Source organism: Aythya ferina (genome assembly GCF_964211825.1).
Source record: "Aythya ferina genome assembly, chromosome: 8".
In the NCBI taxonomy this organism is placed as follows: Eukaryota; Metazoa; Chordata; class Aves; order Anseriformes; family Anatidae; genus Aythya; species Aythya ferina.
The window spans coordinates 816,866-842,464 of NC_140304.1; positions in this window are offsets into that span (position 1 = coordinate 816,866).

The window sequence follows — 25,599 nt, forward strand, 5'->3', positions numbered from 1 at the left end:
TCCCGTTCTTTTTTGGGGTGTTTTTGACGTGTTTTGTGCTCTCCTTTGGGTTTTCGTTTGGTTCATGTTGGTCATCATGGTGGAAAAGGGTAAATTGTGGGTTTTGGGGAACATCAGGTATGTTTAGGGGGACTTTTGGTGTGGATCTATGGCTTTTGGGGTATTCTTTCGTTTTTAGGGGTTATCCCGTTCTTGTTTTGTTTTTTTTTTTTGACTTGTTTTTTGGTCTCTGTTGGGTTTTGTTGGGTTTTCTGTGGTCATTATAGTGGAAAAGTTTAAATTGTGGGTTTTGGAGAACGTCAGGTAGGTTTAGGGGGACTTTTGGGGTGGATTCATGGTATTTGGGCTCTTCTTCTGTTTTTTTGGGGTGATCCTGTTCTTTTTTGGGGTGTTTCTGGCGTGTTATGGGGTCTCCGTTGGGTTTTGTTGGGTTCTCATTGGTCATCATGGTGAAAAAGTGTAAATTGTGGGTTTTGGAGAACATCAGGTAGGTTTAGGGTGGTTTTGGAATTGGTTCCTTGGTTTTTGGGGATTTCCTTCCAGTTTTGGGGGTGATTCTGTTCTTGTTTGGGGTGTTTTTGACGTGTTTTGGGGTCTCCGTTGGGTTTCGTTGGGTTTTCCGTGGTCATTATGGTGGAAAATTTTAAATTGTGGGTATTGGAGAACATCGGGTAGGTTTAGGGTGGTTTTGGTGTGGATCTATGATTTTGAGGGTTTTTCTTCCAATTTTGGCGGTGATCCCTTTCTTTTTTGTTCTTTTTTTTGACTTGTTTTGGTTTCACCGTCAGGTTTCGTTGGGTTTTCCATGGTCATCATGGTGGAAAAGTGTAAATTGTGTGTTTTGGAGATCATCAGGTAGGTTTATGGGGACTTTTGGGGCAGATTCATGGGTTTTGGGGTTTTCTTCTGTTTTTTCTTCTGATCCATATGTTTTTTGGGGTGTTTTTGATGTGTTTTGGGGTCTCCGTTGGGTTTCGTTGGGTTTTCCATGGTCATCATAGTGGAAAAGTGTAAATTGTGTGTTTTGGAGAACATCAGGTAGGTTTAGGGGGACTTTTGGGGTGGATCAATGTCTTTTGGGGTTTTCTTTCTTTTTTGGGGGTGATCCCGTTCTTGTTTGGGGTGTTTTTGACGTGTTTTGGGGTTTCCGTTGCGTTTCGTTGAGTTCCTAATGTGTTTTATGGTGGTTGGGAGTGGACTTTGGGATTTGGAGAACATCAGGTAGGTTTAGGGTGGTTTTGGAATTGGATCCTTGGTTTTTGGGGATTTCCTTCCAGTTTTGGGGGTGATTCCTTTCTTGTTTGGGGTGTTTTTGCCGTGTTTTGGGGTCTCCGTTGGGTTTCGTTGTGTTTTCCGTGGTCATCATGGTGGAAAAGTGTAAATTGTGTGTTTTGGAGAACATCAGGTAGGTTTATGGGGACTTTTGGGTAAGATTCATGGTATTTGGAGTTTTCTTCTTCTTTTTTCTTCTGATCTCTTTGTTTTTTGGGGTGTTTTTTGACGTGTTTTGGGGTCTCCGTTGGGTTTCGTTGGGTTTTCCTTTGGCATCATGGTGGAAAAGTGTAAATTGTGGGTTTTGGATAACTTCAGGTAGGTTTAGGGGGACTTTTGGGGTGGATTCATGGTATTTGGGCTCTTCTTCTGTTTTTTTGGGGTGATCCTGTTCTTTTTTGGGGTGTTTCTGGCATGTTATGGGGTCTCCGTTGGGTTTTGTTGGGTTCTCATTGGTCATCATGGTGAAAAAGTGTAAATTGTGGGTTTTGGAGAACATCAGGTAGGTTTAGGGGGACTTTTGTGTTGGATCAATGGCTTTTAGGTTTTTCTTTCGGTTTTGGGGTTGATGCCATTCTTTTTTGGGGTGTTTCTGACGTGTTTTGCGGTCTCCGTTGTGTTTCGTTAGGTTTTCCATTGTCATCATGTTGGAAAAGTGTAAATTTTGTGTTTTGGAGAACGTTAGGTAGGTTTAGGGTGGTTTTGGGATTGGATCCGTGATTTTTGGGGATTTTCTTTCAGTTTTGGAGGTGATCCCGTTCTTTTTTGGGGTGTTTTTGACGTGTTTTGTGGTCTCCTTTGGGTTTTCGTTTGGTTCATGTTGGTCATCATGGTGGAAAAGGGTAAATTGTGGGTTTTGGGGAACATCAGGTATGTTTAGGGGGACTTTTGGTGTGGATCTATGGCTTTTGGGGTATTCTTTCGTTTTTAGGGGTTATCCCATTCTTGTTTTGTTTTTTTTTTTTTTTGACTTGTTTTTTGGTCTCTGTTGGGTTTCGTTGGGTTTTCTGTGGTCATTATAGTGGAAAAGTTTAAATTGTGGGTTTTGGAGAACGTCAGGTAGGTTTAGGGGGACTTTTGGGGTGGATTCATGGTATTTGGGCTCTTCTTCTGTTTTTTTGGGGTGATCCTGTTCATTTTGGGGTGTTTCTGGCGTGTTATGGGGTCTCCGTTGGGTTTTGTTGGGTTCTCATTGGTCATCATGGTGAAAAAGTGTAAATTGTGGGTTTTGGAGAACATCAGGTAGGTTTAGGGTGGTTTTGGAATTGGTTCCTTGGTTTTTGGGGATTTCCTTCCAGTTTTGGGGGTGATTCCGTTCTTGTTTGGGGTGTTTTTGACGTGTTTTGGGGTCTCCGTTGGGTTTCGTTGGGTTTTCCGTGGTCATTATGGTGGAAAATTTTAAATTGTGGGTATTGGAGAACATCGGGTAGGTTTAGGGTGGTTTTGGTGTGGATCTATGATTTTGAGGGTTTTTCTTCCAATTTTGGCGGTGATCCCTTTCTTTTTTGTTCTTTTTTTTGACTTGTTTTGGTTTCACCGTCAGGTTTCGTTGGGTTTTCCATGGTCATCATGGTGGAAAAGTGCAAATTGTGTGTTTTGGAGATCATCAGGTAGGTTTATGGGGACTTTTGGGCAGATTCATGGGTTTTGGGGTTTTCTTCTGTTTTTTCTTCTGATCCATATGTTTTTTGGGGTGTTTTTGATGTGTTTTGGGGTCTCCGTTGGGTTTCGTTGGGTTTTCCATGGTCATCATAGTGGAAAAGTGTAAATTGTGTGTTTTGGAGAACATCAGGTAGGTTTAGGGGGACTTTTGGGGTGGATCAATGTCTTTTGGGGTTTTCTTTCTTTTTTGGGGGTGATCCCGTTCTTGTTTGGGGTGTTTTTGACGTGTTTTGGGGTTTCCGTTGCGTTTCGTTGAGTTCCTAATGTGTTTTATGGTGGTTGGGAGTGGACTTTGGGATTTGGAGAACATCAGGTAGGTTTAGGGTGGTTTTGGAATTGGATCCTTGGTTTTTGGGGATTTCCTTCCAGTTTTGGGGGTGATTCCTTTCTTGTTTGGGGTGTTTTTGCCGTGTTTTGGGGTCTCCGTTGGGTTTCGTTGTGTTTTCCGTGGTCATCATGGTGGAAAAGTGTAAATTGTGTGTTTTGGAGAACATCAGGTAGGTTTATGGGGACTTTTGGGTAAGATTCATGGTATTTGGAGTTTTCTTCTTCTTTTTTCTTCTGATCTCTTTGTTTTTTGGGGTGTTTTTTGACGTGTTTTGGGGTCTCCGTTGGGTTTCGTTGGGTTTTCCTTTGGCATCATGGTGGAAAAGTGTAAATTGTGGGTTTTGGATAACTTCAGGTAGGTTTAGGGGGACTTTTGGGGTGGATTCATGGTATTTGGGCTCTTCTTCTGTTTTTTTGGGGTGATCCTGTTCTTTTTTGGGGTGTTTCTGGCGTGTTATGGGGTCTCCGTTGGGTTTTGTTGGGTTCTCATTGGTCATCATGGTGAAAAAGTGTAAATTGTGGGTTTTGGAGAACATCAGGTAGGTTTAGGGGGACTTTTGTGTTGGATCAATGGCTTTTAGGTTTTTCTTTCGGTTTTGGGGTTGATGCCATTCTTTTTTGGGGTGTTTCTGACGTGTTTTGCGGTCTCCGTTGTGTTTCGTTAGGTTTTCCATTGTCATCATGTTGGAAAAGTGTAAATTTTGTGTTTTGGAGAACGTTAGGTAGGTTTAGGGTGGTTTTGGGATTGGATCCGTGATTTTTGGGGATTTTCTTTCAGTTTTGGAGGTGATCCCGTTCTTTTTTGGGGTGTTTTTGACGTGTTTTGTGGTCTCCTTTGGGTTTTCGTTTGGTTCATGTTGGTCATCATGGTGGAAAAGGGTAAATTGTGGGTTTTGGGGAACATCAGGTATGTTTAGGGGGACTTTTGGTGTGGATCTATGGCTTTTGGGGTATTCTTTCGTTTTTAGGGGTTATCCCGTTCTTGTTTTTTTTTTTTTTTTTTTTTTTTTGACTTGTTTTTTGGTCTCTGTTGGGTTTCGTTGGGTTTTCTGTGGTCATTATAGTGGAAAAGTTTAAATTGTGGGTTTTGGAGAATGTCAGGTAGGTTTAGGGGGACTTTTGGGGTGGATTCATGGTATTTGGGCTCTTCTTCTGTTTTTTTGGGGTGATCCTGTTCCTTTTTGGGGTGTTTCTGGCGTGTTATGGGGTCTCCGTTGGGTTTTGTTGGGTTCTCATTGGTCATCATGGTGAAAAAGTGTAAATTGTGGGTTTTGGAGAACATCAGGTAGGTTTAGAGTGGTTTTGGAATTGGTTCCTTGGTTTTTGGGGATTTCCTTCCAGTTTTGGGGGTGATTCCGTTCTTGTTTGGGGTGTTTTTGCCGTGTTTTGGGGTCTCCGTTGGGTTTTGTTGGGTTTTCCGTGGTCATTATGGTGGAAAATTTTAAATTGTGGGTATTGGAGAACATCGGGTAGGTTTAGGGTGGTTTTGGTGTGGATCTATGATTTTGAGGGTTTTTCTTCCAATATTGGGGGTGATCCCTTTCTTTTTTGTTCTTTTTTTTGACTTGTTTTGGTTTCACCGTCAGGTTTCGTTGGGTTTTCCATGGTCATCATGGTGGAAAAGTGTAAATTGTGTGTTTTGGAGATCATCAGGTAGGTTTATGGGGACTTTTGGGGCAGATTCATGGGTTTTGGGGTTTTCTTCTGTTTTTTCTTCTGATCCATATGTTTTTTGGGGTGTTTTTGATGTGTTTTGGGGTCTCCGTTGGGTTTCGTTGGGTTTTCCGTGGTCATCATGGTGGAAAAGTGTAAATTGTGTGTTTTGGAGAACATCAGGTAGGTTTATGGGGACTTTTGGGGCAGATTCATGGTTTTTGGGGTTTTCTTCTGTTTTTTTGGGGGTGATCCTATTCATTTTTGGGTTGTTTTTGACGTGTTTTTGTGTCTCCGTTGGGTTTTGTTGGGTTTCGTAGGTCATAATGGTGGAAAAGTGTAAATTGTGGGTTTTGGAGAACATCAGGTAGGTTTAGGGTGGTTTTGGGTGGATCTCTGATTTTGGGGGATTTTCTTCCAGTTTTGGGGTGATCCCGTTCTTGTTTGGGGTGTTTTTGGCCTTTTTTTTGTCTCCCTTGTGTTTCGTTCGTTTTCCGTGGTCATCATTGTGGAAAATGTTAAATTTTGGGTTTTGGAGAACATCAGGTAGGTTTAGTGTGGTTTTGGGGTGGATCTATGGTTTTTGTCATTTTCTTTCTTTTTTGAGGTGATCCCGTTCTTTTTTGGGGTGTTTTTGAGGTGTTTTGGGGTCTCCGTTGTGTTTCGTAGGTTTTCCATGGTCATCATTGTGGAAAAGTTTAAATTGTGGGTTTTGGAGAACATCGGGTAGGTTTAGGGTGGTTTTGGGGTGGATCTATATTTTTGGGGGTTTTATTTCTTTTTTGGGTGTTATCCCGTTCTTGCTTTGCGTGTTTTTGACTTGTTTTGGGGTCTCTGTTGGGTTTCGTTGGGTTCTTGTTGGTCATCATGTTGGAAAAGTGTAAATTGTGGGTTTTGGAGAACTTCAGGTAGGTTTAGGGGGACTTTTGGGGTGGATCAATGTCTTTTGGGGTTTTCTTTCTTTTTTGGGGGTGATCCCGTTCTTGTTTGGGGTGTTTTTGACGTGTTTTGGGGTTTCCGTTGCGTTTCGTTGAGTTCCTAATGTGTTTTATGGTGGTTGGGAGTGGACTTTGGGATTTGGAGAACATCAGGTAGGTTTAGGGTGGTTTTGGAATTGGATCCTTGGTTTTTGGGGATTTCCTTCCAGTTTTGGGGGTGATTCCTTTCTTGTTTGGGGTGTTTTTGACGTGTTTTGGGGTCTCCGTTGGGTTTCGTTGGGTTTTCCTTTGGCATCATGGTGGAAAAGTGTAAATTGTGGGTTTTGGATAACTTCAGGTAGGTCTAGGGGTACTTTTGGGGTGGATTCATGGTATTTGGGCTCTTCTTCTGTTTTTTTGGGGTGGTCCTGTTCTTTATTGGGGTGTTTCTGGCGTGTTATGGGGTCTCCGTTGGGTTTTGTTGGGTTCTCATTGGTCATCATGGTGAAAAAGTGTAAATTGTGGGTTTTGGAGAACATCAGGTAGGTTTAGGGGGACTTTTGTGTTGGATCAATGGCTTTTAGGTTTTTCTTTCGGTTTTGAGGTTGATGCCATTCTTTTTTGGGGTGTTTCTGACGTGTTTTGCGGTCTCCGTTGTGTTTCGTTAGGTTTTCCATTGTCATCATGTTGGAAAAGTGTAAATTTTGTGTTTTGGAGAACGTTAGGTAGGTTTAGGGTGGTTTTGGGATTGGATCCGTGATTTTTGGGGATTTTCTTTCAGTTTTGGAGGTGATCCCGTTCTTTTTTGGGGTGTTTTTGACGTGTTTTGTGGTCTCCTTTGGGTTTTCGTTTGGTTCATGTTGGTCATCATGGTGGAAAAGGGTAAATTGTGGGTTTTGGGGAACATCAGGTAGGTTTAGGGGGACTTTTGGTGTGGATCTATGGCTTTTGGGGTATTCTTTCGTTTTTAGGGGTTATCCCGTTCTTGTTTTGTTTTTTTTTTTGACTTGTTTTTTGGTCTCTGTTGGGTTTCGTTGGGTTTTCTGTGGTCATTATAGTGGAAAAGTTTAAATTGTGGGTTTTGGAGAACGTCAGGTAGGTTTAGGGTGGTTTGGGGGTGGATCTATGATTTTGAGGGATTTTCTTCCAATTTTGGGGGTGATCCCTTTCTTTTTTTTTTTTTTTTTTTTATTTTTTTACGTGTTTTGGGTTCTCCGTTGGGTTTCGTTGGGTTTTCCGTTGGCATCATGATGGAAAAGTGTAAATTGTGGGTTTTGGATAACTTCAGGTAGGTTTATGGGGACTTTTGGGGTGGATTCATGGTATTTGGGCTCTTCTTCTGTTTTTTTGGGGGTGATCCTGTTCTTTTTTGGGGTGTTTCTGGCGTGTTATGGGGTCTCCGTTGGGTTTTGTTGGTTTCTCATTGGTCATCATGGTGAAAAAGTGTAAATTGTGGGTTTTGGAGAACATCAGGTAGGTTTAGGGGGACTTTTGTGTTGGATCAATGGCTTTTAGGTTTTTCTTTCGGTTTTGGGGTTGATCCCGTTCTTTTTTGGGGTGTTTTTGATGTGTTTTTTGGTCTCCTTTGGGTTTTCGTTTGGTTCATGTTGGTCATCATGGTGGAAAAGGGTAAATTGTGGGTTTTGGGGAACATCAGGTAGTTTTAGGGGGACTTTTGGTGTGGATCTATGGCTTTTGGGGTATTCTTTCGTTTTTAGGGGTTATCCCGTTCTTGTTTTGTTTTTTTTTGACTTGTTTTGGGGTCCCCGATGCGTTTCGTTGGGTTCCTAATGGGCTTTATAGGGGTTGGGAGTGGATTGTACATTTAGGAGAACAGCAGGTAGGATTAAGGGTTTTTTTGGGGGGTTAATCACGTATTTTCTTCTGATCCGGTTCGCTTTTGGGTGGTTTTTTGAGGTGTTTTGTGGTTTCCGTTGCGTTTTGTTGAGTTCCTAATGGGTTTTATGGTGGTTGGGAGTGGACTTTGGGATTTGGAGAACATCAGGTAGGTTTAGGGTGGTTTTAGAATTGGTTCCTTGGTTTTTGAGGATTTCCTTCCAGTTTTGGGGGTGATTCCGTTCTTGTTTGGGGTGTTTTTGCCGTGTTTTGGGGTCTCCGTTGGGTTTCGTTGGGTTTTCCGTGGTCATTATGGTGGAAAATTTTAAATTGTGGGTATTGGAGAACATCGGGTAGGTTTAGGGTGGTTTTGGTGTGGATCTATGATTTTGAGGGTTTTTCTTCCAATTTTGGGTGTGATCCCTTTCTTTTTTGTTCTTTTTTTTGACTTGTTTTGGTTTCACCGTCAGGTTTCGTTGGGTTTTCCATGGTCATCATGGTGGAAAAGTGTAAATTGTGTGTTTTGGAGAACATCAGGTAGGTTTATGGGGACTTTTGGGGCAGATTCATGGGTTTTGGGGTTTTCTTCTGTTTTTTCTTCTGATCCATATGTTTTTTGGGGTGTTTTTGATGTGTTTTGGGGTCTCCGTTGGGTTTCGTTGGGTTTTCCATGGTCATCATAGTGGAAAAGTGTAAATTGTGGGTTTTGGAGAACATCAGGTAGGTTTATGGGGACTTTTGGGGCAGATTCATGGTTTTTGGGGTTTTCTTCTGTTTTTCTGGGGGGTGATCCTATTCATTTTTGGGTTGTTTTTGACGTGTTTTTGTGTCTCCGTTGGGTTTTGTTGGGTTTCGTAGGTCATAATGGTGGAAAAGTGTAAATTGTGGGTTTTGGAGAACATCAGGTAGGTTTAGGGTGGTTTTGGGTGGATCTCTGATTTTGGGGGATTTTCTTCCAGTTTTGGGGTGATCCCGTTCTTGTTTGGGGTGTTTTTGGCCTTTTTTTTGTCTCCCTTGTGTTTCGTTCGTTTTCCGTGGTCATCATTGTGGAAAATGTTAAATTTTGGGTTTTGGAGAACATCAGGTAGGTTTAGTGTGGTTTTGGGGTGGATCTATGGTTTTTGTCATTTTCTTTCTTTTTTGAGGTGATCCCGTTCTTTTTTGGGGTGTTTTTGAGGTGTTTTGGGGTCTCCGTTGTGTTTCGTAGGTTTTCCATGGTCATCATTGTGGAAGAGGTTAAATTGTGGGTTTTGGAGAACATCAGGTAGGTTTAGGGTGGTTTTGGGGTGGATCTATATTTTTTGGGGTTTTATTTCTTTTTTGGGTGTCATCCCGTTCTTGCTTTGCGTGTTTTTGACTTGTTTTGGGGTCTCTGTTGGGTTTCGTTGGGTTCTTGTTGGTCATCATGTTGGAAAAGTGTAAATTGTGGGTTTTGGAGAACTTCAGGTAGGTTTAGGGGGACTTTTGGGGTGGATCAATGTCTTTTGGGGTTTTCTTTCTTTTTTGGGTGTGATCCCGTTCTTGTTTGGGGTGTTTTTGACGTGTTTTGGGGTTTCCGTTGCGTTTCGTTGAGTTCCTAATGTGTTTTATGGTGGTTGGGAGTGGACTTTGGGGTTTGGAGAACATCAGGTAGGTTTAGGGTGGTTTTGGAATTGGATCCTTGGTTTTTGGGGATTTCCTTCCAGTTTTGGGGGTGATTCCTTTCTTGTTTGGGGTGTTTTTGACGTGTTTTTGGGTCTCCGTTGGGTTTCGTTGGGTTTTCCGTGGTCATCATGGTGGAAAAGTGTAAATTGTGTGTTTTGGAGAACATCAGGTAGGTTTATGGGGACTTTTGGGTAAGATTCATGGTATTTGGGGTTTTCTTCTTCTTTTTTCTTCTGATCTATTTGTTTTTTGGGTGTTTTTGACGTGTTTTGGGGTCTCCGTTGGGTTTCGTTGGGTTTTCCATGGTCATCATGGTGGAAAAGTGTAAATTGTGGGTTTTGGAGAACATCAGGTAGGTTTAGGGGGACTTTTGGGGCAGATTCATGGTTTTTGGGGTTTTCTTCTGTTTTTTTGGGGGGTGATCCTATTCATTTTTGGGTTGTTTTTGACGTGTTTTTGTGTCTCCGTTGGGTTTTGTTGGGTTTCGTAGGTCATAATGGTGGAAAAGTGTAAATTGTGGGTTTTGGAGAAAATCAGGTAGGTTTAGGGTGGTTTTGGGTGGATCTCTGATTTTGGGGGATTTTCTTCCAGTTTTGGGGTGATCCCGTTCTTGTTTGGGGTGTTTTTGGCCTTTTTTTTGTCTCCCTTGTGTTTCGTTCGTTTTCCGTGGTCATCATTGTGGAAAATGTTAAATTTTGGGTTTTGGAGAACATCAGGTAGGTTTAGTGTGGTTTTGGGGTGGATCTATGGTTTTTGTCATTTTCTTTCTTTTTTGAGGTGATCCCGTTCTTTTTTGGGGTGTTTTTGAGGTGTTTTGGGGTCTCCGTTGTGTTTCGTAGGTTTTCCGTGGTCATCATTGTGGAAGAGGTTAAATTGTGGGTTTTGGAGAACATCAGGTAGGTTTAGGGTGGTTTTGGGGTGGATCTATATTTTTTGGGGTTTTATTTCTTTTTTGGGTGTTATCCCGTTCTTGCTTTGCGTGTTTTTGACTTGTTTTGGGGTCTCTGTTGGGTTTCGTTGGGTTCTTGTTGGTCATCATGTTGGAAAAGTGTAAATTGTGGGTTTTGGAGAACTTCAGGTAGGTTTAGGGGGACTTTTGGGGTGGATCAATGTCTTTTGGGGTTTTCTTTCTTTTTTGGGGGTGATCCCGTTCTTGTTTGGGGTGTTTTTGACGTGTTTTGGGGTTTCCGTTGCGTTTCGTTGAGTTCCTAATGTGTTTTATGGTGGTTGGGAGTGGACTTTGGGATTTGGAGAACATCAGGTAGGTTTAGGGTGGTTTTGGAATTGGATCCTTGGTTTTTGGGGATTTCCTTCCAGTTTTGGGGGTGATTCCTTTCTTGTTTGGGGTGTTTTTGACGTGTTTTGGGGTCTCCGTTGGGTTTCGTTGGGTTTTCCTTTGGCATCATGGTGGAAAAGTGTAAATTGTGGGTTTTGGATAACTTCAGGTAGGTCTAGGGGTACTTTTGGGGTGGATTCATGGTATTTGGGCTCTTCTTCTGTTTTTTTGGGGTGGTCCTGTTCTTTATTGGGGTGTTTCTGGCGTGTTATGGGGTCTCCGTTGGGTTTTGTTGGGTTCTCATTGGTCATCATGGTGAAAAAGTGTAAATTGTGGGTTTTGGAGAACATCAGGTAGGTTTAGGGGGACTTTTGTGTTGGATCAATGGCTTTTAGGTTTTTCTTTCGGTTTTTGAGGTTGATGCCATTCTTTTTTCGGGTGTTTCTGACGTGTTTTGCGGTCTCCGTTGTGTTTCGTTAGGTTTTCCATTGTCATCATGTTGGAAAAGTGTAAATTTTGTGTTTTGGAGAACGTTAGGTAGGTTTAGGGTGGTTTTGGGATTGGATCCGTGATTTTTGGGGATTTTCTTTCAGTTTTGGAGGTGATCCCGTTCTTTTTTGGGGTGTTTTTGACGTGTTTTGTGGTCTCCTTTGGGTTTTCGTTTGGTTCATGTTGGTCATCATGGTGGAAAAGGGTAAATTGTGGGTTTTGGGGAACATCAGGTAGGTTTAGGGGGACTTTTGGTGTGGATCTATGGCTTTTGGGGTATTCTTTCGTTTTTAGGGGTTATCCCGTTCTTGTTTTGTTTTTTTTTTGACTTGTTTTTTGGTCTCTGTTGGGTTTCGTTGGGGTTTTCTGTGGTCATTATAGTGGAAAAGTTTAAATTGTGGGTTTTGGAGAACGTCAGGTAGGTTTAGGGTGGTTTGGGGTGGATCTATGATTTTGAGGGATTTTCTTCCAATTTTGGGGGTGATCCCTTTCTTTTTTTTTTTTTTTTTTTATTTTTTTACGTGTTTTGGGTTCTCCGTTGGGTTTCGTTGGGTTTTCCGTTGGCATCATGATGGAAAAGTGTAAATTGTGGGTTTTGGATAACTTCAGGTAGGTTTATGGGGACTTTTGGGGTGGATTCATGGTATTTGGGCTCTTCTTCTGTTTTTTTTGGGGTGATCCTGTTCTTTTTTGGGGTGTTTCTGGCGTGTTATGGGGTCTCCGTTGGGTTTTGTTGGTTTCTCATTGGTCATCATGGTGAAAAAGTGTAAATTGTGGGTTTTGGAGAACATCAGGTAGGTTTAGGGGGACTTTTGTGTTGGATCAATGGCTTTTAGGTTTTTCTTTCGGTTTTGGGGTTGATCCCGTTCTTTTTTGGGGTGTTTTTGATGTGTTTTTTGGTCTCCTTTGGGTTTTCGTTTGGTTCATGTTGGTCATCATGGTGGAAAAGGGTAAATTGTGGGTTTTGGGGAACATCAGGTAGTTTTAGGGGGACTTTTGGTGTGGATCTATGGCTTTTGGGGTATTCTTTCGTTTTTAGGGGTTATCCCGTTCTTGTTTTGTTTTTTTTTGACTTGTTTTGGGGTCCCCGATGCGTTTCGTTGGGTTCCTAATGGGCTTTATAGGGGTTGGGAGTGGATTGTACATTTAGGAGAACAGCAGGTAGGATTAAGGGTTTTTTTGGGGGGTTAATCACGTATTTTCTTCTGATCCGGTTCGCTTTTGGGTGGTTTTTTGAGGTGTTTTGTGGTTTCCGTTGCGTTTTGTTGAGTTCCTAATGGGTTTTATGGTGGTTGGGAGTGGACTTTGGGATTTGGAGAACATCAGGTAGGTTTAGGGTGGTTTTAGAATTGGTTCCTTGGTTTTTGAGGATTTCCTTCCAGTTTTGGGGGTGATTCCGTTCTTGTTTGGGGTGTTTTTGCCGTGTTTTTGGGTCTCCGTTGGGTTTCGTTGGGTTTTCCGTGGTCATTATGGTGGAAAATTTTAAATTGTGGGTATTGGAGAACATCGGGTAGGTTTAGGGTGGTTTTGGTGTGGATCTATGATTTTGAGGGTTTTTCTTCCAATTTTGGGGGTGATCCCTTTCTTTTTTGTTCTTTTTTTTGACTTGTTTTGGTTTCACCGTCAGGTTTCGTTGGGTTTTTCATGGTCATCATGGTGGAAAAGTGTAAATTGTGTGTTTTGGAGAACATCAGGTAGGTTTATGGGGACTTTTGGGTAAGATTCATGGTATTTGGAGTTTTCTTCTTCTTTTTTCTTCTGATCTATTTGTTTTTTGGGTGTTTTTGACGTGTTTTGGGGTCTCCGTTGGGTTTCGTTGGGTTTTCCATGGTCATCATAGTGGAAAAGTGTAAATTGTGGGTTTTGGAGAACATCAGGTAGGTTTATGGGGACTTTTGGGGCAGATTCATGGTTTTTGGGGTTTTCTTCTGATTTTTTGGGGGTGATCCTATTCATTTTTGGGTTGTTTTTGACGTGTTTTTGTGTCTCCGTTGGGTTTTGTTGGGTTTCGTAGGTCATAATGGTGGAAAATTGTAAATTGTGGGTTTTGGAGAACATCAGGTAGGTTTAGGGTGGTTTTGGGTGGATCTCTGATTTTGGGGGATTTTCTTCCAGTTTTGGGGTGATCCCGTTCTTGTTTGGGGTGTTTTTGGCCTTTTTTTTGTCTCCCTTGTGTTTCGTTCGTTTTCCGTGGTCATCATTGTGGAAAATGTTAAATTTTGGGTTTTGGAGAACATCAGGTAGGTTTAGTGTGGTTTTGGGGTGGATCTATGGTTTTTGTCATTTTCTTTCTTTTTTGAGGTGATCCCGTTCTTTTTTGGGGTGTTTTTGAGGTGTTTTGGGGTCTCCGTTGTGTTTCGTAGGTTTTCCATGGTCATCATTGTGGAAGAGGTTAAATTGTGGGTTTTGGAGAACATCAGGTAGGTTTAGGGTGGTTTTGGGGTGGATCTATATTTTTTGGGGTTTTATTTCTTTTTTGGGTGTCATCCCGTTCTTGCTTTGCGTGTTTTTGACTTGTTTTGGGGTCTCTGTTGGGTTTCGTTGGGTTCTTGTTGGTCATCATTTTGGAAAAGTGTAAATTGTGGGTTTTGGAGAACTTCAGGTAGGTTTAGGGGGACTTTTGGGGTGGATCAATGTCTTTTGGGGTTTTCTTTCTTTTTTGGGTGTGATCCCGTTCTTGTTTGGGGTGTTTTTGACGTGTTTTGGGGTTTCCGTTGCGTTTCGTTGAGTTCCTAATGTGTTTTATGGTGGTTGGGAGTGGACTTTGGGATTTGGAGAACATCAGGTAGGTTTAGGGTGGTTTTGGAATTGGATCCTTGGTTTTTGGGGATTTCCTTCCAGTTTTGGGGGTGATTCCTTTCTTGTTTGGGGTGTTTTTGACGTGTTTTTGGGTCTCCGTTGGGTTTCGTTGGGTTTTCCATGGTCATCATAGTGGAAAAGTGTAAATTGTGTGTTTTGGAGAACATCAGGTAGGTTTATGGGGACTTTTGGGGCAGATTCATGGTTTTTGGGGTTTTCTTCTGTTTTTTTGGGGGGTGATCCTATTCATTTTTGGGTTGTTTTTGACGTGTTTTTGTGTCTCCGTTGGGTTTTGTTGGGTTTCGTAGGTCATAATGGTGGAAAAGTGTAAATTGTGGGTTTTGGAGAAAATCAGGTAGGTTTAGAGTGGTTTTGGGTGGATCTCTGATTTTGGGGGATTTTCTTCCAGTTTTGGGGTGATCCCGTTCTTGTTTGGGGTGTTTTTGGCCTTTTTTTTGTCTCCCTTGTGTTTCGTTCGTTTTCCGTGGTCATCATTGTGGAAAATGTTAAATTTTGGGTTTTGGAGAACATCAGGTAGGTTTAGTGTGGTTTTGGGGTGGATCTATGGTTTTTGTCATTTTCTTTCTTTTTTGAGGTGATCCCGTTCTTTTTTGGGGTGTTTTTGAGGTGTTTTGGGGTCTCCGTTGTGTTTCGTAGGTTTTCCGTGGTCATCATTGTGGAAGAGGTTAAATTGTGGGTTTTGGAGAACATCAGGTAGGTTTAGGGTGGTTTTGGGGTGGATCTATATTTTTTGGGGTTTTATTTCTTTTTTGGGTGTTATCCCGTTCTTGCTTTGCGTGTTTTTGACTTGTTTTGGGGTCTCTGTTGGGTTTCGTTGGGTTCTTGTTGGTCATCATGTTGGAAAAGTGTAAATTGTGGGTTTTGGAGAACTTCAGGTAGGTTTAGGGGGACTTTTGGGGTGGATCAATGTCTTTTGGGGTTTTCTTTCTTTTTTGGGGGTGATCCCGTTCTTGTTTGGGGTGTTTTTGACGTGTTTTGGGGTTTCCGTTGCGTTTCGTTGAGTTCCTAATGTGTTTTATGATGGTTGGGAGTGGACTTTGGGGTTTGGAGAACATCAGGTAGGTTTAGGGTGGTTTTGGAATTGGATCCTTGGTTTTTGGGGATTTCCTTCCAGTTTTGGGGGTGATTCCTTTCTTGTTTGGGGTGTTTTTGACGTGTTTTTGGGTCTCCGTTGGGTTTCGTTGGGTTTTCCGTGGTCATCATGGTGGAAAAGTGTAAATTGTGTGTTTTGGAGAACATATGGTAGGTTTATGGGGACTTTTGGGTAAGATTCATGGTATTTGGAGTTTTCTTCTTCTTTTTTCTTCTGATCTATTTGTTTTTTGGGTGTTTTTGACGTGTTTTGGGGTCTCCGTTGGGTTTCGTTGGGTTTTCCATGGTCATCATGGTGGAAAAGTGTAAATTGTGGGTTTTGGAGAACATCAGGTAGGTTTAGGGGGACTTTTGGGGCAGATTCATGGTTTTTGGGGTTTTCTTCTGTTTTTTTGGGGGGTGATCCTATTCATTTTTGGGTTGTTTTTGACGTGTTTTTGTGTCTCCGTTGGGTTTTGTTGGGTTTCGTAGGTCATAATGGTGGAAAAGTGTAAATTGTGGGTTTTGGAGAAAATCAGGTAGGTTTAGGGTGGTTTTGGGTGGATCTCTGATTTTGGGGGATTTTCTTCCAGTTTTGGGGTGATCCCGTTCTTGTTTGGGGTGTTTTTGGCCTTTTTTTTGTCTCCCTTGTGTTTCGTTCGTTTTCCGTGGTCATCATTGTGGAAAATGTTAAATTTTGGGTTTTGGAGAACATCAGGTAGGTTTAGTGTGGTTTTGGGGTGGATCTATGTTTTTTGTCATTTTCTTTCTTTTTTGAGGTGATCCCGTTCTTTTTTGGGGTGTTTTTGAGGTGTTTTGGGGTCTCCGTTGTGTTTCGTAGGTTTTCCGTGGTCATCATTGTGGAAGAGGTTAAATTGTGGGTTTTGGAGAACATCAGGTAGGTTTAGGGTGGTTTTGGGGTGGATCTATATTTTTTGGGGTTTTATTTCTTTTTTGGGTGTTATCCCGTTCTTGCTTTGCGTGTTTTTGACTTGTTTTGGGGTCTCTGTTGGGTTTCGTTGGGTTCTTGTTGGTCATCATGTTGGAAAAGTGTAAATTGTGGGTTTTGGAGAACTTCAGGTAGGTTTAGGGGGACTTTTGGGGTGGATCAATGTCTTTTGGGGTTTTCTTTCTTTTTTGGGGGTGATCCCGTTCTTGTTTGGGGTGTTTTTGACGTGTTTTGGGGTTTCCGTTGCGTTTCGTTGAGTTCCTAATGTGTTTTATGGTGGTTGGGAGTGGACTTTGGGGTTTGGAGAACATCAGGTAGGTTTAGGGTGGTTTTGGAATTGGATCCTTGGTTTTTGGGGATTTCCTTCCAGTTTTGGGGGTGATTCCTTTCTTGTTTGGGGTGTTTTTGACGTGTTTTTGGGTCTCCGTTGGGTTTCATTGGGTTTTCCGTGGTCATCATGGTGGAAAAGTGTAAATTGTGTGTTTTGGAGAACATCAGGTAGGTTTATGGGGACTTTTGGGTAAGATTCATGGTATTTGGAGTTTTCTTCTTCTTTTTTCTTCTGATCTATTTGTTTTTTGGGTGTTTTTGACGTGTTTTGGGGTCTCCGTTGGGTTTCGTTGGGTTTTCCATGGTCATCATAGTGGAAAAGTGTAAATTGTGGGTTTTGGAGAACATCAGGTAGGTTTATGGGGACTTTTGGGGCAGATTCATGGTTTTTGGGGTTTTCTTCTGATTTTTTGGGGGTGATCCTATTCATTTTTGGGTTGTTTTTGACGTGTTTTTGTGTCTCCGTTGGGTTTTGTTGGGTTTCGTAGGTCATAATGGTGGAAAATTGTAAATTGTGGGTTTTGGAGAACATCAGGTAGGTTTAGGGTGGTTTTGGGTGGATCTCTGATTTTGGGGGATTTTCTTCCAGTTTTGGGGTGATCCCGTTCTTGTTTGGGGTGTTTTTGGCCTTTTTTTTGTCTCCCTTGTGTTTCGTTCGTTTTCCGTGGTCATCATTGTGGAAAATGTTAAATTTTGGGTTTTGGAGAACATCAGGTAGGTTTAGTGTGGTTTTGGGGTGGATCTATGGTTTTTGTCATTTTCTTTCTTTTTTGAGGTGATCCCGTTCTTTTTTGGGGTGTTTTTGAGGTGTTTTGGGGTCTCCGTTGTGTTTCGTAGGTTTTCCATGGTCATCATTTTGGAAAAGTTTAAATTGTGGGTTTTGGAGAACATCAGGTAGGTTTAGGGTGGTTTTGGGGTGGATCTATATTTTTTGGGGTTTTATTTCTTTTTTGGGTGTTATCCCGTTCTTGCTTTGCGTGTTTTTGACTTGTTTTGGGGTCTCTGTTGGGTTTCGTTGGGTTCTTGTTGGTCATCATGTTGGAAAAGTGTAAATTGTGGGTTTTGGAGAACTTCAGGTAGGTTTAGGGGGACTTTTGGGGTGGATCAATGTCTTTTGGGGTTTTCTTTCTTTTTTGGGTGTGATCCCGTTCTTGTTTGGGGTGTTTTTGACGTGTTTTGGGGTTTCCGTTGCGTTTCGTTGAGTTCCTAATGTGTTTTATGGTGGTTGGGAGTGGACTTTGGGGTTTGGAGAACATCAGGTAGGTTTAGGGTGGTTTTGGAATTGGATCCTTGGTTTTTGGGGATTTCCTTCCAGTTTTGGGGGTGATTCCTTTCTTGTTTGGGGTGTTTTTGACGTGTTTTTGGGTCTCCGTTGGGTTTCGTTGGGTTTTCCGTGGTCATCATGGTGGAAAAGTGTAAATTGTGTGTTTTGGAGAACATCAGGTAGGTTTATGGGGACTTTTGGGTAAGATTCATGGTATTTGGGGTTTTCTTCTTCTTTTTTCTTCTGATCTATTTGTTTTTTGGGTGTTTTTGACGTGTTTTGGGGTCTCCGTTGGGTTTCGTTGGGTTTTCCATGGTCATCATAGTGGAAAAGTGTAAATTGTGGGTTTTGGAGAACATCAGGTAGGTTTATGGGGACTTTTGGGGCAGATTCATGGTTTTTGGGGTTTTCTTCTGATTTTTTGGGGGTGATCCTATTCATTTTTGGGTTGTTTTTGACGTGTTTTTGTGTCTCCGTTGGGTTTTGTTGGGTTTCGTAGGTCATAATGGTGGAAAAGTGTAAATTGTGGGTTTTGGAGAAAATCAGGTAGGTTTAGGGTGGTTTTGGGTGGATCTCTGATTTTGGGGGATTTTCTTCCAGTTTTGGGGTGATCCCGTTCTTGTTTGGGGTGTTTTTGGCCTTTTTTTTGTCTCCCTTGTGTTTCGTTCGTTTTCCGTGGTCATCATTGTGGAAAATGTTAAATTTTGGGTTTTGGAGAACATCAGGTAGGTTTAGTGTGGTTTTGGGGTGGATCTATGGTTTTTGTCATTTTCTTTCTTTTTTGAGGTGATCCCGTTCTTTTTTGGGGTGTTTTTGAGGTGTTTTGGGGTCTCCGTTGTGTTTCGTAGGTTTTCCATGGTCATCATTGTGGAAAAGGTTAAATTGTGGGTTTTGGAGAACATCAGGTAGGTTTAGGGTGGTTTTGGGGTGGATCTATATTTTTTGGGGTTTTATTTCTTTTTTGGGTGTTATCCCGTTCTTGCTTTGCGTGTTTTTGACTTGTTTTGGGGTCTCTGTTGGGTTTCGTTGGGTTCTTGTTGGTCATCATGTTGGAAAAGTGTAAATTGTGGGTTTTGGAGAACTTCAGGTAGGTTTAGGGGGACTTTTGGGGTGGATCAATGTCTTTTGGGGTTTTCTTTCTTTTTTGGGGGTGATCCCGTTCTTGTTTGGGGTGTTTTTGACGTGTTTTGGGGTTTCCGTTGCGTTTCGTTGAGTTCCTAATGTGTTTTATGGTGGTTGGGAGTGGACTTTGGGGTTTGGAGAACATCAGGTAGGTTTAGGGTGGTTTTGGAATTGGATCCTTGGTTTTTGGGGATTTCCTTCCAGTTTTGGGGTTGATTCCTTTCTTGTTTGGGGTGTTTTTGACGTGTTTTGGGGTCTCCGTTGGGTTTCGTTGGGTTTTCCGTGGTCATCATGGTGGAAAAGTGTAAATTGTGTGTTTTGGAGATCATCAGGTAGGTTTATGGGGACTTTTGGGGCAGATTCATGGGTTTTGGGGTTTTCTTCTTCTTTTTTCTTCTGATCTATTTGTTTTTTGGGTGTTTTTGACGTGTTTTGGGGTCTCCATTGGGTTTGTTGTGTTTTCCATGGTCATCATAGTGGAAAAGTGTAAATTGTGGGTTTTGGAGAACATCAGGTAGGTTTATGGGGACTTTTGGGGCAGATTCATGGTTTTTGGGGTTTTCTTCTGTTTTTTTGGGGGTGATCCTATTCATTTTTGGGTTGTTTTTGACGTGTTTTTGTGTCTCCGTTGGGTTTTGTTGGGTTTCGTAGGTCATAATGGTGGAAAAGTGTAAATTGTGGGTTTTGGAGAAAATCAGGTAGGTTTAGGGTGGTTTTGGGTGGATCTCTGATTTTGGGGGATTTTCTTCCAGTTTTGGGGTGATCCCGTTCTTGTTTGGGGTGTTTTTGGCCTTTTTTTTGTCTCCCTTGTGTTTCGTTCGTTTTCCGTGGTCATCATTGTGGAAAATGTTAAATTTTGGGTTTTGGAGAACATCAGGTAGGTTTAGTGTGGTTTTGGGGTGGATCTATGGTTTTTGTCATTTTCTTTCTTTTTTGAGGTGATCCCGTTCTTTTTTGGGGTGTTTTTGAGGTGTTTTGGGGTCTCCGTTGTGTTTCGTAGGTTTTCCATGGTCATCATTTTGGAAAAGGTTAAATTGTGGGTTTTGGAGAACATCAGGTAGGTTTAGGGTGGTTTTGGGGTGGATCTATATTTTTTGGGGTTTTATTTCTTTTTTGGGTGTTATCCCGTTCTTGCTTTGCGTGTTTTTGACTTGTTTTGGGGTCTCTGTTGGGTTTCGTTGGGTTCTTGTTGGTCATCATGTTGGAAAATTGTAAATTGTGGGTTTTGGAGAACTTCAGGTAGGTTTAGGGGGACTTTTGGGGTGGATCAATGTCTTTTGGGGTTTTCTTTCTTTTTTGGGGGTGATCCCGTTCTTGTTTGGGGTGTTTTTGACGTGTTTTGGGGTTTCCGTTGCGTTTCGTTGAGTTCCTAATGTGTTTTATGGTGGTTGGGAGTGGACTTTGGGGTTTGGAGAACATCAGGTAGGTTTAGGGTGGTTTTGGAATTGGATCCTTGGTTTTTGGGGATATCCTTCCAGTTTTGGGGGTGATTCCTTTCTTGTTTGGGGTGTTTTTGACGTGTTTTTGGGTCTCCGTTGGGTTTCGTTGGGTTTTCCGTGGTCATCATGGTGGAAAAGTGTAAATTGTGTGTTTTGGAGAACATCAGGTAGGTTTATGGGGACTTTTGGGGCAGATTCATGGTTTTTGGGGTTTTCTTCTTTTTTCTCTTCGTATCCAGTTGTTTTTTGGGGTGTTTTTGACGTGTTTTGGGGTCTCCGTTGCGTTTCGTTGGGTTTTCCATGGTCATCATGGTGAAAAATGGTAAATTGTGGGTTTTGGAGATCATCAGGTAGGTTTAGGGTGGTTTTGGGAATGGATCCGTGCTTTTTGGGGATTTTCTTCCAGTTTTTGGGGTGATGCCGTTCTTGTTTGGTGTGTTTTTGATGTGTTTTGGTGTCTCCGTTGGGTTCCGTTGGGTTTTCCATGGTCATCATGGTGAAAAATGGTAAATTGTGGGTTTTGGAGAACATCAGGTATGTTTAGGGTGGTTTTTGGGTGGATCTATTGTTTTTGGGGTTTTCTTTCGTTTTTAGGGGTTATCCCGTTCTTGTTTGGGGTGTTTTTGACTTGTTTTGGTGTCTCCGTTGGGTTTTGTTGGGTTCTCGTAGGTCGTTAAGGTAAATGGGAGTGGATTGTGGTTTTGAAGAAGATCAGGTGAGTTTTGGGTGGTTTTTGGGGGAAATTCATTGTTTTTGTTTTCTTTTTTTGTCTTCTGATCCAGTTTATTTTTAGGGTGTTTTTAACGTTTTTTGGGGTTTCCGTTGCGTTTCGTTTAGTTCCTAATGGGTTTTGTGGTGGTTGGGAGTTAACTGTGGGATGTGGAGAACATCAGGTATGTTTAGGGTGGTTTTGGGATTGTATCAGTGCTTTTTGGGGATTTTCTTCCAGTTTTGGTGGTGATGCCGTTCTTGTTTGTGGTGCTTTTGACGTGTTTTGGGTTCTCCGTTGGGTTTTAGTTGGGTTCTTGTTGGTCATCATGGTGGAAAAGTGTAAATTGCGGGTTTTGGAGGACATCACGTAGTTTTAGGGGGACTTTTGGGGCAGAGTCATGTTTTTTGGTGTTTTCTTCTGTTTTTTTGGTGTTGTCCAGTTCTTTTTTCGGAAGTTTTTGAGGTGTTTGTGGTTCTCCGTTTGGTTTTGTTGGGTTCTCGTTGGTCGTTAATGTAAATGGGAGTGGATTGTGGCTTTTGAAGAAGATCAGGTGAGTTTAGGTTGATTTTTAGGGGAAATTCATAGTTTTGGGGTTTTTTCTTCTGATCCAGTTCTTTGTTGGGGAATTTTTGACGTGTTTTGAGGTTTCCGTTGTGTTTCTTTGAGTTCCTAATGGGTTTTATAGTGTTTGGGAGTGGATTGTACATTTAGAAGAACATCAGGTAGGTTTAAGGGTTTTTTTGGGGGGTTAAGTCACGTATTTTCTTCTGATCCGGTTCGCTTTTGGGGTGTTTTTGAGGTGTTTTGTTGTTTCCGTTGCGTTTTGTTGAGTTCCTAATGGGTTTTATGGTGGTTGGGAGTGGACTTTGGGATTTGGAGAACATCAGGTAGGTTTAGGGTGGTTTTGGGATTAGATCCGTGCTTTTTGGGGATTTTCTTCCAGTTTTGGGGGTGATCCCGTTCTTGTTTGGGGTGTTTTTGACGTTTTTTGGCGTCTCCGTTGGGTTTCAGGAGGGTTCTTGTTGGTCATGATGGTGGAAAAATGTAAATTGTGGGTTTTGGAGAAAATCAGGTAGGTTTATGGGGACTTTTGAGGCAGATTCATGGTTTTTGGTGTTTTCTTCTGTTTCTTTGGGGTGGTCCCGTTCTTTTTTGGGAAGTTTTTGAGGTTTTTGGTGGTCTCCGTTGGTTTTGTTGCGTTCTCGTTTGTCATCATGGTTGAAAACGGTAACTTATGGGTTTTGGAGAACATCAGGTGAGTTTAAGTTTTTTTTGGGAGTGAATCTATGGTTTTGGGGGATTGCTTCTGTTTTTTTTTTTTTTTTTTTTTTTTTAGGGTTTTCTTCTGTTCTTGGGGTGGTCCCGTTCTTTTTTGGGGTGTTTTTGACGTGTTTTGTGGTTTCCGTTGGGTTTGGTTGGGTTCTTGTTGGTCATTATGTTAAATAGGACTGGATTGTGTGTTTTGGAGAACATCAGGTAGGTTTAAGGGATTTTTGGGGTGAAATCACGGCATTTTCTTTTTTTCTTTTTTTTTCTTTTTTTTTCGTTTTTTAGGATCTGGGTTGATTTTGGGGTGTTTTTGAGGTGTTTTGGGGTCTTCATGGGGTTTCGTTGGGTTCTTGTTGGTCATGATGGTGAACGGGAGTGAAATGTGGGATTTGGAGAAGATCAGGTGAGTTTAGGGTGGTTTTGGGGGGAAATTCATGGCTTTTTTTTTTTTTTTCTTTACGTCTAGTTATGTTTTGGGGAGTTTTTCACGTGTTTTGGGGTTTCCGTTGGGTTTTGTTGGGTTTCCATTGGGTTTTCTGGTGTTTGGGAGTGGATTGTACATTTAGGAGAAAATCAGGTAGGTTTAAGGGTTTTTTGGGGGTTAAATCACGTATTTTCTTCTAATCCGGTTCACTTTTGGGGTGTTTTTGAGGTGTTTTGGGGTTTCCGTTGCGTTTCGTTGTGTTCCTAATGGGTTTTATGGTGGTTGGGAGTGGACTTTGGGATTTGGAGAACATCAGGAAGGTTTAGGGTGTTTTGGGGATTGGATCCTGTTTTGTTTTTGGATTTTCTTCCAGTTTTGGGGTGATCCCGTTCTTATTTGGTGTGTTTTTGACGTGTTTTGGGGTCTCCGTTGCGTTTCGTTGGGTTTTCCATGGTCATCATGTTGAAAAATGGTAAATTGTGGGTTTTGGAGAACATCAGGTAGGTTTATGGGGACTTTTGGGGCAGATTCATGGTTTTTGGGGTTTTCTTCTTTTTTCTCTTCGTATCCAGTTGTTTTTTGGGGTGTTTTTGACGTGTTTTGGGGTCTCCGTTGCGTTTCGTTGGGTTTTCCATGGTCATCATGGTGAAAAATGGTAAATTGTGGGTTTTGGAGAACATCAGGTAGGTTTAGGGTGGTTTTGGGAATGGATCCGTGCTTTTTGGGGATTTTCTTCCAGTTTTTGGGGTGATGCCGTTCTTGTTTGGTGTGTTTTTGATGTGTTTTGGTGTCTCCGTTGGGTTCCGTTGGGTTTTCCATGGTCATCATGGTGAAAAATGGTAAATTGTGGGTTTTGGAGAACATCAGGTATGTTTAGGGTGGTTTTTGGGTGGATCTATTGTTTTTGGGGTTTTCTTTCGTTTTTAGGGGTTATCCCGTTCTTGTTTGGGGTGTTTTTGACTTGTTTTGGTGTCTCCGTTGGGTTTTGTTGGGTTCTCGTAGGTCGTTAAGGTAAATGGGAGTGGATTGTGGTTTTGAAGAAGATCAGGTGAGTTTTGGGTGGTTTTTGGGGGAAATTCATTGTTTTTGTTTTCTTTTTTTGTCTTCTGATCCAGTTTATTTTTAGGGTGTTTTTAACGTTTTTTGGGGTTTCCGTTGCGTTTCGTTTAGTTCCTAATGGGTTTTGTGGTGGTTGGGAGTTAACTGTGGGATGTGGAGAACATCAGGTATGTTTAGGGTGGTTTTGGGATTGTATCAGTGCTTTTTGGGGATTTTCTTCCAGTTTTGGTGGTGATGCCGTTCTTGTTTGTGGTGCTTTTGACGTGTTTTGGGTTCTCCGTTGGGTTTTAGTTGGGTTCTTGTTGGTCATCATGGTGGAAAAGTGTAAATTGCGGGTTTTGGAGGACATCACGTAGTTTTAGGGGGACTTTTGGGGCAGAGTCATGTTTTTTGGTGTTTTCTTCTGTTTTTTGGTGTTGTCCCGTTCTTTTTTCGGAAGTTTTTGAGGTGTTTGTGGTTCTCCGTTTGGTTTTGTTGGGTTCTCGTTGGTCGTTAATGTAAATGGGAGTGGATTGTGGCTTTTGAAGAAGATCAGGTGAGTTTAGGTTGATTTTTAGGGGAAATTCATAGTTTTGGGGTTTTTTCTTCTGATCCAGTTCTTTGTTGGGGAATTTTTGACGTGTTTTGAGGTTTCCGTTGTGTTTCTTTGAGTTCCTAATGGGTTTTATAGTGTTTGGGAGTGGATTGTACATTTAGAAGAACATCAGGTAGGTTTAAGGGTTTTTTTGGGGGGTTAAGTCACGTATTTTCTTCTGATCCGGTTCGCTTTTGGGGTGTTTTTGAGGTGTTTTGTTGTTTCCGTTGCGTTTTGTTGAGTTCCTAATGGGTTTTATGGTGGTTGGGAGTGGACTTTGGGATTTGGAGAACATCAGGTAGGTTTAGGGTGGTTTTGGGATTAGATCCGTGCTTTTTGGGGATTTTCTTCCAGTTTTGGGGGTGATCCCGTTCTTGTTTGGGGTGTTTTTGACGTTTTTTGGCGTCTCCGTTGGGTTTCAGGAGGGTTCTTGTTGGTCATGATGGTGGAAAAATGTAAATTGTGGGTTTTGGAGAAAATCAGGTAGGTTTATGGGGACTTTTGAGGCAGATTCATGGTTTTTGGTGTTTTCTTCTGTTTCTTTGGGGTGGTCCCGTTCTTTTTTGGGAAGTTTTTGAGGTTTTTGGTGGTCTCCGTTGGTTTTGTTGCGTTCTCGTTTGTCATCATGGTTGAAAACGGTAACTTATGGGTTTTGGAGAACATCAGGTGAGTTTAAGTTTTTTTTGGGAGTGAATCTATGGTTTTGGGGGATTGCTTCTGTTTTTTTTTTTTTTTTTTTTTTTTTAGGGTTTTCTTCTGTTCTTGGGGTGGTCCCGTTCTTTTTTGGGGTGTTTTTGACGTGTTTTGTGGTTTCCGTTGGGTTTGGTTGGGTTCTTGTTGGTCATTATGTTAAATAGGACTGGATTGTGTGTTTTGGAGAACATCAGGTAGGTTTAAGGGATTTTTGGGGTGAAATCACGGCATTTTCTTTTTTTCTTTTTTTTTCTTTTTTTTTCGTTTTTTAGGATCTGGGTTGATTTTGGGGTGTTTTTGAGGTGTTTTGGGGTCTTCATGGGGTTTCGTTGGGTTCTTGTTGGTCATGATGGTGAACGGGAGTGAAATGTGGGATTTGGAGAAGATCAGGTGAGTTTAGGGTGGTTTTGGGGGGAAATTCATGGCTTTTTTTTTTTTTTTCTTTACGTCTAGTTATGTTTTGGGGAGTTTTTCACGTGTTTTGGGGTTTCCGTTGGGTTTTGTTGGGTTTCCATTGGGTTTTCTGGTGTTTGGGAGTGGATTGTACATTTAGGAGAAAATCAGGTAGGTTTAAGGGTTTTTTGGGGGTTAAATCACGTATTTTCTTCTAATCCGTTTCGCTTTTGGGGTGTTTTTGAGGTGTTTTGGGGTTTCCGTTGCGTTTCGTTGTGTTCCTAATGGGTTTTATGGTGGTTGGGAGTGGACTTTGGGATTTGGAGAACATCAGGAAGGTTTAGGGTGTTTTGGGGATTGGATCCTGTTTTGTTTTTGGATTTTCTTCCATATTTGGGGTGATC